Source organism: Apus apus, chromosome 5 (assembly GCF_020740795.1).
Source record: "Apus apus isolate bApuApu2 chromosome 5, bApuApu2.pri.cur, whole genome shotgun sequence".
Classification (NCBI taxonomy): Eukaryota; Metazoa; Chordata; class Aves; order Apodiformes; family Apodidae; genus Apus; species Apus apus.
In genome coordinates this window covers 13,588,633-13,602,291 of record NC_067286.1, presented here as the reverse complement: position 1 = coordinate 13,602,291, position 13,659 = coordinate 13,588,633, and the positions used below count along the sequence as shown (strand labels likewise).

Sequence of the window (13,659 nt, the reverse complement as noted above, 5' to 3'; positions counted from 1 at the left end):
TGAGGAAAGTGAAATGGAGAAGTGGTGTTTCCTGACAGGCTTCATTGTTTTGTGTTTGACTTTGGCCTACTCGAGCAGAGAGGCAGGTGGTGGCCAATTTTTCTGAAGGGCAGCTCATCACGTTAGAGTAAATGAAAATCCTAGAATTTGCTGATGATGGAATGATCAGGGCAACAAATAGTGGCATTTTGGAAGCTATGCTAAATATTCAGATGTACAGAGAGGCAAATAACGTCTCGTGGCATGTTTTATCTGAGGGTTCTTAAGGAGAATGGGGACAACACAAATCTTTGCCTGAGTATGAACACCAGCATCTAGGAAATATATAAAGAGCAAGAAAACCAATGATGAAAAAATTATCACACAGGAAATGATATACATAAGAATAAACAAGATTGTAATTAGTAGAGGAAAGTAAGAAACTGATTAGAGAAATGAAGTTTCACAGATGTTTAAGGAAAAAAAGGAGGATAAATTAGATAAGCTCTTTAACCAGTGTTGGAGAAGAATACTTGCTTCAGAATGGGAAAGCTAAACTTAAAATTAGAAAAGAACTGGCAACTGTGTTTAGATCAACTGTTTTCCTGCATGAGCGACTTTCTGGAATGCTCTGCTTGGAACATCATCAGGAACAAGTAGTGTAGTGTTGTTGGGGGGCAAAATAGCAAATTGAAAGTCACTGTATGCTTATTTAGAATGATTAAGGTGGTTGTATTACTTATGTGTATATTAATCCACAAATTAGACAAAGTGGTTGGATTTTGAAGTAGTATTCCAGGATTTCTTTTTTTTTGTATGTATGTATAGTTGACATCTGAGCTCTGTCACTGTACTGGTTCAATTGACAGATTTTAATAACTGTTTTAAAATGTGTTGTAAGTATAAGCTTATTGGTGGAATCCAAAATCATTAAATAACACTTGCAACTGAAGTGGGCTTTACCCTCCCCAAAGGCAAGCCAATATAAGTTAGCTGTTATTTAATTATTATAATTTAAACCAATTGTGATAAAAGTAAAATTTTTAAATACAAAAATGGAAACAAAAGACATCAAGCAGACACTATGTTTGTGCCTAATCCACTGAGTCATTTCAAATTTAACAATATCATAATGTAACCTGTGAATAAAGTCACTGTGCAAGTCAGTTAAACATGGCTCTACACCCTGCTTTTGTGCTAGTGGTAGCTTCTCAGTTGTATATTAAAAAAAAAAAAAAAAAAAAGAGGAAAAATAAAAAGTTGGACGTGTCTGGAATAGATTGATAAGAACATTATCTGATTTAGTGGAACTAGTTTGACTGAGGAGTGTTTTCATGTCAAGTAAACTTTTTGCATTTTATTCAGCACAGGCTCTGTAGCTCCTATCTTGTTTAAAGGCTTAAAGTTAAGAAGTGGTGAATTTCCAGAGGTCTCTGACTAACTAGATGTACATCTGAAAACACAGCTGCAATGTAGGGGAAGGTGCTGAAGCAATTTGCCTGCAGCACTCTTGTCACTGTGTGGTTGGGACAGTAAGATGAGATAATGGATAGGGTGGTGCATAAATATCTATACGTTACTTGATTCTCTACTTCATAAAAACCTGGTGAGAGCCAGCAAGAAGCTTGTCTACAGAAGCAGATGGCCAAAGAAAGGGGTCGGCCAGGTTATTTTTGTTCCTTGGACCACACCTTGTGTATGATGACAGTACTGGAGAGAGAATGTGTTTCAGTTCATTAGGAGCTCAGTGAGGCTATATGGATAACATTGAAGTATTTGGTAAGATTCAGTGTAAAGCTGCATAGTTCAAGGAAGCTCATGTCTTATTAGCTATAGCTAAGGTCAGTTATCCACACAATGAGGGGGAAACTCTTTCATAAGCAAGTAAATATGGTGCAGCTGGTGCTTAGCCATGCTTCAGGCTGTTACATTACCAAAAAGAGCTCATGAACAACTCCAGTTTTTCAGAGTCCTTACGGAGCATCATCAGCTTAGAGTGGTCAGATGTGAAATTACAAGGTTGTGTCCTGAAAAAAGGATGAATCCAGGGTGAATTTGTGAATTTGCATATAGGTATCTATCTCTACAAGCTATTAAAGAGAGAATATAGAAACATTAGAACTCTGCTTCTAGAGGAAAAGACATTCTAAAATGTTAGAACTATAAAAAAAGTTAAAGCTATGTAGTCAAACACCTGAATAAAACAGGCCTAGTGTCTTGTGGCCTTGTGTCTTTTGGTTTCAGCACAAGCTGTTGTTAAGTGTTCCTTGTTTTTCAGAACTGCCAGTTAGGTACATAGGTATTTATTAACATTTGATCTGTCTCTGATAACATAGAAGTCTTGTAAGACTTCATTTTGCAGCTAGAATTTTTACTGTCTTATGGAATATAATTATATATTAAGCAGCTGCCAAAAGAGAAGAGCTTGAGGAGTTAAGTGAATTATGTGCTGCTAGAAGAAAACATTTTTTTCTTTCCTTTTTTTTCCTTATCAGAAGTAGGAGTTACATGTGTTCCTTATTACAACCAGCATATTCCAGTAGTTTTTTTTAATAAGACATAGTAATGAAACTTTATTTCTCGAAGACACATTATTTTCAGCTACTAAATCCTGGAGCAATCAAAAGTAATTTTTCACCATTTGAATACAGTTGTGTGGTGGTAGTGGATGATGGTACGTAACATCTATAGAACTGTAATGTAATCCCCTGACTGTTTTACTCACAGGGTTTGGTTTTATTTTTATAGCTGCTAGAGCAGAATCTATTCGTATTTCTTCCAAAGATAGTACAAATCAGTATTTGTTGTTATTAATTATTCTGGAGACTTTAGACCAAACGTTTTAATTGTAGAAAAAACCACATGAAAACAAAGAAAAGAAACCCGCAGCAGATTTGCTCTAAAACTGTATTCACCCAAGTTTGTGAGAGCCAAAGGACAGTAGATTGACTGTTGTCCCACAAATGGGTCTGTTTTACTAACCAGAGTGATGAGATTGTGATGTGCAGGTGTTCGGTGCAGGAGGCAAATGGCAGTGTTCAGAACAGAGCGGAGATTTGTCAGGGTGCTTCTGCTTAAATAGGTCAAACCAACCAAACTCGGTTGTGCTGGGAGAAAGCCAAAACTGGGCACTTCAGCAGCAGCTCTAATGCACAGATGCCACTGCTACTCGGTGACATCCTTTTGGCCTTTCTACCTCTGGACAGGGATGAATAATGTAAACAATATACAACAGTTTGTCCACTGTCTAGCAGTTCATGTGCGTGTGAAAGTTTCCTGTCATTTTACAGTGGGAAAATCATCTATTTAAACCTTAGTGAGCACTGCAGTAGGCAAATCCTAACTGTTTATGTTATTTTTTTTCTCAAACCAGACATTTCATCATGACCGTACTTGTTTAATTCCAATTTAAAGACATTTGTTCTGCATCTTTATTAACTTTGATTTATAAAAAGCGGTATGTGTAAGCATACATCCCAACCTTTGCATGAAAAACGTGAGCTACATCCCATATGTCTTTGTTCTTGCTTCACTGGGGTAAGCTTTTAGCATTTATTGAGGTAATATATATGGTTTACTAGTGTTTATGCTGAATCTTTTTTCTCTGTGATTTTTCAATAGACTGCTTTTTCTTTGAAAGAAATATTTTTAGTACGTTGTTGATTATCTTTTCTGCTTTTCCCATCAGTTGCAGTCTGTTTAACACTATCATCGTGCTACAGAGCACAGTTCTGAAAGAAAACAAAGTAGCTGCTAGTGACCCCATGACAACTGTCTGGTAAACCTAATTACTAATCTAGAGTGTTGTTTAATGGAAAGGCCAAATAAAACCCTGAAGGACAGAAACATTATTTTAAGTTCCTATTAGGAAGGGAGCTGCTCTATTATAAGAAAGAATAAAAAGCCTCCCTTGCTTGCAGGATTCAGATCCAGGCATTTGGTGCACACTTGCCTGGACTTTGTGTTTGAAAGACAGAGCAAAGTTGTGGAATTGATGTCGAAGTGAACTAAGCCAATCATCAGTAATAGCAGTTTTGTGTTTTCAGGAGGATCAGATTCTTTGAGCTATACTAATATAGTTCTGAAATCAGTGTATGAACTTCATTAGGGTTATTCTCTCCAGTACCCTAAAGCTGTGACATGTAATCCAGAGTTGGTCCTCTCTGTTCTGCTATCTGCTTTTAACTGTAACAGGCTAAGAAAGGAAGAACAAGAAGTGGCTACTTCATCTGCTAGTATGAATATGAATTTCTCCATTGTATGAGAAATGTCATTTTCCCATTTTCTAAACACTGATGTTTTCGGGGAATAATTTAGAAAGGAAGTTTGGTGCCAGCAAATAAATGATTGAGCCTTTTTCTGAATGTTTTTTCCAATTTCACACCATTAGCCTTTACGGATGCAATCAACATGCCTTAGGTGGTAGATGATCATGTAAGTCTTAGAAACAAATTTTTTTGCACAATTTCTAGGCAGATCTAGGAAGAATATTTTACTTTCCTTCACCTGTACTAGTGAATCATAAGTAATGTGTAGGTGAATTTTAGTTAATCGGTGATGAGATTCTGATTTTCATTCTGCAGCTCCAGCAGTGCAGCAACTGTTTTAGTTTAAAAAATGTGCTCATATTTCTGAATATTTCATAAATTGCTTAAACCGTACAAAAAGGGTTGACTGATACCAAACAACTCGAGAGAGACTGAACCACACAGTAAACAACTGAAAGGAAAAATATTTATTGTTATTTAAAAACATATCACTTTCTAAATCTGTACAGTGGTTTTTAGACCAAGACTAGGAAGTGATCCATTATTTAGAAAATCTGTGAGCAAACGCTGTCATCCAGCAACATGATACACTATGTCACTTATTGTAGTCCTCATTAGTAGCAATTAGCTGAGTGAGTTCCTTTTGTATTATGCATATATGTTTCTGTCTAAAGAACATGTAGTTACATGCAGGTTATAGATATGTTTGCCTACATATTTATATGCGTATAGAAGCATACACAAAAATATGTAATTATATGCATACAAGTCCACTTTGTCCATTATTTATATGTATTTTTGCATATGCAATTACTCGAGTGCATTTGGGTATATATGGATGTGAACATATGTATGCATCTCTTCAGTGGTCGTTTGTGTACTTATGTGTAGTATTGCCTTATATAATTTTTGTATTAGTATTAGGCACAAAACTTCACACTTCCTTATATGTATTGCCTGTCTTACGCATGCTTTTGCTTTCAAAAATGATCTAGAATTTAGAGGAGTAAGAATATTGAGAATTAGCTGATAAAATCAGTAGCAGATCAGAATGCTTACGAGTCTCCCAAGCTATTGCTAGCAGTTTTACTTAAATGCATGGGTCAGTTCTAGCACAGCAATGGACCTGTAACAATATAGAGTGAATAATCTAAACATAAATTTCATCCTCAAATATTTTACCTCAATAGGAGAAGAAGATCTAAGTGTGGATAATTGAGTGAGCGTTAAGTTGGCCATTGATTACGCTGTGAACCTTATTATAGAAACCGATTTTTGAGGCAAACTACCAAATGTTGTCCTTGCTGTAAGAAATTTCACTCTGACCAGCAAACTAGTTAAGCTGAAAGTTTTACCTCATGCTATATATACTTAATATTATCTCATATAGAGAGGCTGACTTACATCATATTTTAGTATGGAGCCCTATATGAGAACTCTCCTTTATTTCTGATCAGTATATTCTGCTCTTTTTTCCTGCTTACTCTTTTCTTGCTGCTCTAAGCAAAGAATAACCTAAAGGGTATGACTTTTTTTTCTGTAGTTGTTACTATTAAAAATGCCTTACCTTAATGCACCAAAATGTTTAATAACATTATAATTGATGGCTTTATTTTACTTTTTAAATTTACTTATATATATATTTTTTTACATAACATTTAAGCACTGGTTCTCAGTATATGGAGTTACAGAGCTTTTGTTTTCAATTTGTATTTCCTGAAAGGAAAGAAAAAGGCTTATTTACTTATAAGATAGGTGAAACATTTGATGTAGCTTTCTTATATATTTCCACTAATATGTTATGAACCTGCTCTGAATGAAGGGACCAGATAGTATCTATCTTGAGGAACTGCTGGAATTCATGTGTGGTTGGTAAAAATTTGCTATTGGCCAGAGAGCATCAACCCATTTTATCGAACCACCGAACACTTGTAGGTTTGTGCTGAGTAGTGACCTGAGAATCATGGACTAGTAGTAAGGGTACTAAAAAGGATGCTTGTATTTAATTTTGGTTTCAAGAGCTTCATTTCCACCTTGCAACTTTTACAAATCAGCTCCATATACTGATATAGGTAGTAATTTACTCTTTCTACTAGTCGATTGTGGACTCCCTGGTAATGGTTTACCAGCTTTACCTTTTTAGTTTGCAGATGTTCTTTTTTCTTATATTGTGGTACTATTTAATATTACTGACACAGCTGAAGGCCCAAGTCTTCCTTTCTGGTCCATCATGTGGTGTTACTTTAGTTTCAAGAAACCTCATAAAGACTATAAGCTCCATAAAAGCATCTGCACTTTGCTTATAAATGACATAAATCAGATTGTAAGGTCAGACATGTAATTTTCATAGTTTATTAAAAATCTTGATCCAGTATTATTTTTACATTGGTTTGTTGCCTTATAGCCTTTTGATAATGCAAATATTTCTCTCTGCTCTGATAACAAAAGTGGTATAGTTACATGACCTTTGTTATCCCATTGTTACAGTTTATAGGTTGATAACCATTCTGTGAGCTATGAAGTGTGGACCTGCCCCTGCTGCCTTCCCTGAAATAAAGAGAAAAAGAAAAACAAGAAAGAAAGGAAAAAAGAAACTCTCCACTAACCATTAAATTGTAGGTTGATCTGGAGATAAAAGCAGAATCTCTTTTTTGCTTTTCAAATATTTGCCTGGCCTTCAAAAGATATTTGCCTTTTGTGTTTACATTGGATTTATTTTTTTGGCCTACATGCAGAAAGAGAATGATACATTAAAGAATAATGAACAATAGAGAGGAAAATGCTCTCAGCTTTCACATCTAGCCTGTATTTTCTACTTTAGGTTTATTTTTTAAAATCTTGTCTACTTTTATTTAAATAGAAACTGCTGAGTACTGTAAAGGGTTGTAAATGTGAAAGTATCAGATGACGTACAGTACAAGAAGATTATCTACAGGTTGGCAGGCAGTAATGAGAGTTGGCAAAGTGCCATTTTCTACTATGAACCTTTGAGACCTCAAGTTATTCCCGTGTGTGGCAGGACAATGTACAGCTTCAGAAGCCAGTGTTCTGTCATTTGCAGAATAGCTTTTTGCTGTTTCTGAAAGAAGCAGGTGAGGTTTGCATCTTTAAAGTTGTATAAATCTTCACCAAGGCAAAAGGAAAGATGCTTTGGTTGACAGCTGATGTCTGTGTCATATCATCTTCAACTCTTTCCTTCTGGATGGCATTAAGGCTTCCTTGGAACCTGCATTGTCCCTCAGATATTTGTTTTCATTGAAAAAGCTGTTTTTCAGCAAGTTTGTATAAAATAGAACTTGATATAAAAGCTCATATTTGAGAGAAACACCACCCTGGGAAAAGAGACTGTACCAGGGTTATCTTCTTTGTTGCTCAGGTTGATCCCTTTGTCATGTAGCATACCACTACAGCATCATCAAAACCTTGTGATTTTGTTAAGAGTGAAGTCTGGAGGTGGGGATATTTCCAAAATCTGCTTTTAATGTAATAACATTTTTTGATGCTACAAACTCAAAAGCAAACATGACCCAATCATTTAACTGAAGTATCTTGATTAATGTGCTTGAAAAACATGTGCATTTATAATATATAAAAATACATTTCCCCACATGTATGTCATAAAGCTCTTAGTATGTTACAGTTTGTGAAAATTACAGTCAGTTAATAATGTGTCAGCTCCCCACTGTGTGCTTTGTAGGATACTGAATGGGTGTTACATGATTTATTTGCTGGATTTCTCAGGTTTTCTGTAGCGTGTCAGATGCCTTGCTGATTGCTTGGTGAAGCTTAGAGCATGAGCTCCCTCCTGCAATGTTTACTTTAAGTCAATCTACATTTGCTAAAAAGTGTGACAGTCTTAAAATCAGATCACCTCCTCAGAACTTCCATAAAAACCTGGATACTTTGCAGTGAGAGTATTGTTTGTAATTTAGATGTACGTTTGTGTGACAATCATAATTTACTTCCTAGTTCTTAGAATTAGGGGAAATGGATTGTTAATGAAACAAATGTATTATGCTGCTGGAGTTATAATAATACTGTGAATAATTTATATACTTCTTTGAGACTGGGGAGGGGGAGGGGAAAGTTACTTAATTTGTATTTACTTACACTGTCCATAATTTAGTTAGAAGGATTCTCCCTTCTTTTACCACTTTCATTCTTAAGAATTTCCTTGACCTCCTCATATCTCCTCATTTTTTCATTAACAGAGAAAACTAATAGGCCATATTGTTAAAGGCAAGTGTTGTTTTTTCCACCTACAGATTTAGGATGTGGGAATTCCCAGTTAAGTTTTAAGTTCTTTTTATTTTTTTTATCTTTCTGGTGATTTTTTTTCATGCCATCAGATTACAGTGGAGCATTTCTGTTCAAACATTTGCATTTGTGTCCTACAGTGCACACAGTCTTGAAGACAAGTTAGAAGGTCTAGAAATATCTGTTTTCAAAAAGTCTAAAATCCTGAAGATAATTGATGACTGGGGATAAAAACTGTAGGAGTCTGGAGGTGGCAATCCATTGGAGCAGGGCATAGGTTTCTATGGTGTTCCACTGTACTGCCATAAAGTATGTTATGTCAGGAAAATATGGTGTAAACTGGATGGGTACATTTCTCTGTGACTTCAAGAACATCTAACACCAACTTCTAAAGCAATTGGATTTAATAGGCAAAGAAATCAAAGGGAGTTTAGAAAAAGAGAAATTGTGTGAGTTGATGATTTAAGAATTGAGGCTCTTGTCTGATGCTAATAAAGGTTTCTGATGTCATTCTTTTTGTAGCTATAATGTACATTATTGAAATAATTTGTGTACTTCTGTGCTTGTGTGTACTATCTTGAATGAGGTATATATTTATAATTTCTGGCTATCAAATTTAAATCTATGAACACAGCAAGATCTCAATGGGTTCTGGTAATAATAGTCCCATCATGCTGAGATTCTGAGAACTTACTTGTAAATGGAAGGAATCATTGATCTAACATAAGTGGTAGAGAAGAAAACTTGCCAGAGTTGCAAAGAATCATTTCTGCAAAGGTCACACAGAGTCAATTAGACCATAATCAAAATATTTTTGGGACATCTTGGGATTTTGGGAGAGGTAGCTAAGAAGGAGCTTTGAGGATGAGTGTTTTGAAACATGTATTTCAGATCTACCTCTTTGTCTTTAATTTGTATCTCATAAGCAGTAAAAACATGCACATTGTGAATTACAGGCTTATTGCCCTGTCTGGTTTCTACTGATACCATCTATCAGGAGAGTGAAACTCAAAAAATGTTAATTTTCTCCAGATAATTGCTGATGGGACTATAACCCTTGTTTTCTTTCTGTTCCACTTTCCTGCTTTGTGTATAATTATGTATGCAAAGTGGTAGCAATTTCTAGAGTTAACATTGAACAAACATTTATGTTTTCAACTTTGTTTTCTCTTAGCTTGCAGCTTCTCCAAAGTCTCTCCTTAGTTTAAAATATACCTTTCTTACCTGTCTTATAAATACATATTTATTTTATGTTAGTTTATTTGGAAATATTATAGCATTGTGGGCAGTGTTTATGGAGCTATTGTATAAAGTGTTTCAGGTATGCAGAATGAAATGGTCATTTTCTTTCTGTCTCATATTTTCGCTTTCATATATATATCTGGTTCTAGGTGTATTTCTTTGTGGAAGGTGTATCACCAGTTTTACAAACAGGCTGGACTGGCACATTGCTGGGGCACCTCCAGGAAACCCTGTAGTTCTGCAGGGAGTGATATAATCTGATAATATATTTGAGTCCTTCTGTCTCAAAACTCAGAATGCTTGAAATACTAAGTTTACATCTGGTCATTTTTATATTTCTGGCAAATACAGAAGAGGTGCTCCCAAAATCTTCTCATACTATGACCCCAGAGATAGTTTCTTTGCAACCTCTTCACTTGGTTTCAAATGACAGTTTGCTGGTAGGTGCTGGGCAGATATTCAGTCTGTCAGGCTCATTAATCTGCCTTTAACTGGTCTAAGCTTAACCTGGTCCCTGTGCTTGCTTCCAAACTGCTAACTTTTCCCCTTTACTCACTTCTCCCTTTCCCTCACCACTCTTTGTGCCCCAAAACAGTGCCTGGTAAAGCCACCTGTGAAAGCCCCAGATGTTTATGGACCCTGTTACTTACTGGCCATTCAGAGGGAGGATGAATGGAAGCAGTTCTGTCATCCCCAACCCTCTTAAAAAAGGCCAGTTGATGTCAAGGCTGGTGGTGTCTGCAGAGTGTGCACTGCAGGAACCTGGGGGGAAACGTGGACCCATTCCCATTGGTGTTCCAGGAGGTCTGCCTAGTAAAGCTGCATCTAAAAATACCTTGAGTGAAATCTTCATTCTGCTGAAGTCACTGGGCACTTAGGCATTAATTTCATTACAGCAAGGATTTCACCAGTATTTTTACTTTGCAGCTGTACTGGGGGAAGGGGAGAACCCTGAACCAAGATGAATGTAACTTCACATTGTGAAATAGATTCTCTGCTAGTTTCATCCTTGCTTTCCTCCCATCTGAATAACTGTAAATGATGTTCTCTGTTAATAAGTGTGTACTTTGTCTAAATTGCATTTATTTTTTTTTTGACATACGTACAATTTTACTATTAATCATCTGCTTCTACTCTTTACTGTACAAAGGCATTCTTGTGCTGATGGAACATATTTAATCTTCAGTATGTTGTATTTTAGTTCTATTGTTGCTTTCTCATTTCTTTATGGAAAACCTTTCTTTATTGACTCTTAAATCATGGGTTAAGCCCTTATTGAAAACATGTTCTGTATGTACTTCTTGCTTCAGAAAAAAGTTCTTTTGAGGTTATGGGCTAGGCTTACTCAAATACTTCACTATACAGTAAAAATTCAGAGGTCTCCTATATGTTATCTAAAGCTAGAAATATATCCAATTACTCAGCAGCACACCATAAAAGAGATGCATGCTATGTTCATGTCTGTCAGTGCCTTAAGTCATCACTCTATAGCCTTTTTTAAATTCTCTTTTTATTGAAACCAAGAAACAAAACAAAGACAAAGAAAAAGCAAAACCAACATCAATTAGATGTCAACATGACATCAAACAGCATAATATATAATAAAAATAAATGTATGATCTGGTGACTCAATGATTTCTGTCCATGTGGCTTTTACAGAGAAGTAAAGAAAAGGCAAATAGCTACACATATGTATTGAGGAAAATATCCAATATAAAATTGGCCATAGTGACAGCACTAGAAAGCTTCAGCTGAGATTACCCAGAAATAAACAGCACAAAGAAGAGGAAGAGAGATTCCAAAGCCTCACTCTTATACACAGAGTTTTGTGCAGTGATCACTCTGTAGGACATACACATTTTTATTAAAAAAATTGTCTAAGGATGGAGATATTCTACTTGCTGGTCATAGGAACAGGTTTATAGAAGGGTATGTGGGGCAACTGCATGCAGAGTGATGCAAAAGTGCAATTAGAAAAATAAGAAATCTTTGGAAATAAATGTTGCTGTCTGTTGAAACTATTAAAATGAATATTGCCTCCAAGCCTATTTCTATCTTTGCTGAAAGACATATAAAAACCCCTCTTTGTATAAGTGCTAAGCACATTAAAAACATGGAGAATCAGTTAAGCCTCTGAAATAATAATCTGGAAATTCCATCAATTATTACAGTAAAGGGCATCATAACTTTATGGTAAGTAGGGAAGAGTGGGAGAAGGTGAGGCTGTGGGGGTGGAAACAAGAGAAAGAAAACCCAGAGAGATCCAGAATCAAACACAGCCTCTGTTATTTTAATTTGTTGTTCATTTTCAATGGAGTGATAACAGCAACAGCTCAGCCTGAAATGCCTGGCTCGACACTTCCCTTTCTAAGTGACTTGGATGTGTTTCACAGCTTACATCTGGACTACAGGATACAGGGAAAAAAGCCACAAAGACAGATCATACATTCTCTTTGCATACTTAGGACTTGAATCTCATATATAATAATTGTGTGCACACAGAGAATCATATATACATGTAGAGACATACATTTATACATTTACACACGTTTATGTCTGTATAAATTGTGCTCGACATGGAATGTCTTCTCTTTTTGCTATTAGACTCAGTTCAGAGATATATGTCCTGCATCTCCAGAGATACAAGAAGTTCCCTTCTGGAATTTTGTTCCTTTTCCCTTCCCAGGTTGTGGTTTTATACAGAGGTATCTGAGATCTCTTTTTGTTAGTCTTGTCACAAGTACAGCTAAAGGTCTCAAAGGAGGTGTTAAGTAATCCATTGGACCTGGGAAATGGTACTTTCTGTGAAAGCAGGAAAGTAATGAACTTTATCTTTTAGATCAGTGATAACCTCAGTGAGACCACTTGTCAATATTGTACACCTCACTGTATGGCCATATCGAAGCAGCAACAAAATGCATTCTTCACAGTATATGCAACTGGCTTTTATGGATGGTAGAAAAGAGAGTAGTGCAGACCCTATGGAGAGAGGCAGCTCCTGAAGGTAAAATACCAGTACATTGAAACCCCAAAGGAAACTTAAGACGGGATGGATGGTGTGAGTGTGTGACTGTATGCATGTGAGTCTGAAGCTGGAAAACTATGAGGGCTATGTGGAACATTTCCTGGAGCTTACCACTAATAAACATGGTGGGATTGTCAGCCCTTCGGTGTCCATATCTTCCTTCTGAGCCTGTGCCAGTGCCCCTGCAATCATCAGACAGTGAATCCTAACCAAAGGGTAGGAGCTTTTCACTGTGTCCTCCTGTGTATGTTTTAGCACTCCTCCAGCTCCATGTTCTCCCCAGCTGAGAAAGGACTTCTCAGTGTTCCTGTACAGTGCCCTCCAGTTGTTTGGATGTCACAATGAGGAGGACTAGGACTCCATTTTTGCAGTTCCATTTTGTCCTTACTGGTTCAATCTGTGAAGGGCTGGAAGTGGAAACTAACTTAACCATTTGAGCTATTCATACACTACTTTATTTTGGGTGAACTAACAGTAAACCACCAACAGTTGCATGCAAGAGTATTAAAATGGCATATATGGAACACAATTGCCAGTAACAACCTGTTCTTTGTTTCCCTTCTCTGTCATGCTTTCATTGTAAAATATTTCTTCTTTTTAAAATTGGGTGTTCCCAGACACAGAAAATCCCCTTCACCACCATATTGCATATTATGGGCCAAATCCCCAAACATTTACAATCAGGTGATGTCTCTTAATTTACTCCATCTGGACATAGATCAGTCACTCTCTGTACTCAGCACAACTGAAATGCAGCCTTCGCTGGAGTAGGTTGGCAGTAATGATGATAAAGACATCATTCCAGTGGAATGTATAGCAGCAGCACCATGACCTGTAAGGACAGACATGACCTGGAGAACAGATGGGACTTTAACACTTTCTTCCAAA

At 36.4% G+C, this 13,659-nt stretch overlaps 1 protein-coding gene across 8 annotated transcripts in view; it reads left to right on the top strand.

The window, feature by feature from the left end:
* The window catches only part of SOX6 (SRY-box transcription factor 6), a 370,949-nt gene that overhangs the window by 105,814 nt on the left and 251,476 nt on the right, over nucleotides 1–13,659 (top strand). The window contains exon 1 of one of the 8 annotated variants that reach the window (XM_051620579.1): nucleotides 6,741–6,862. The exons of the other annotated variants lie outside the window; for them this stretch is intronic. The gene's annotated coding sequence lies outside the window, so the exon portion shown is untranslated. Of the gene's footprint in view, nucleotides 1–6,740; nucleotides 6,863–13,659 lie in introns of those variants that run through there. 8 annotated transcript variants of the gene reach the window in all.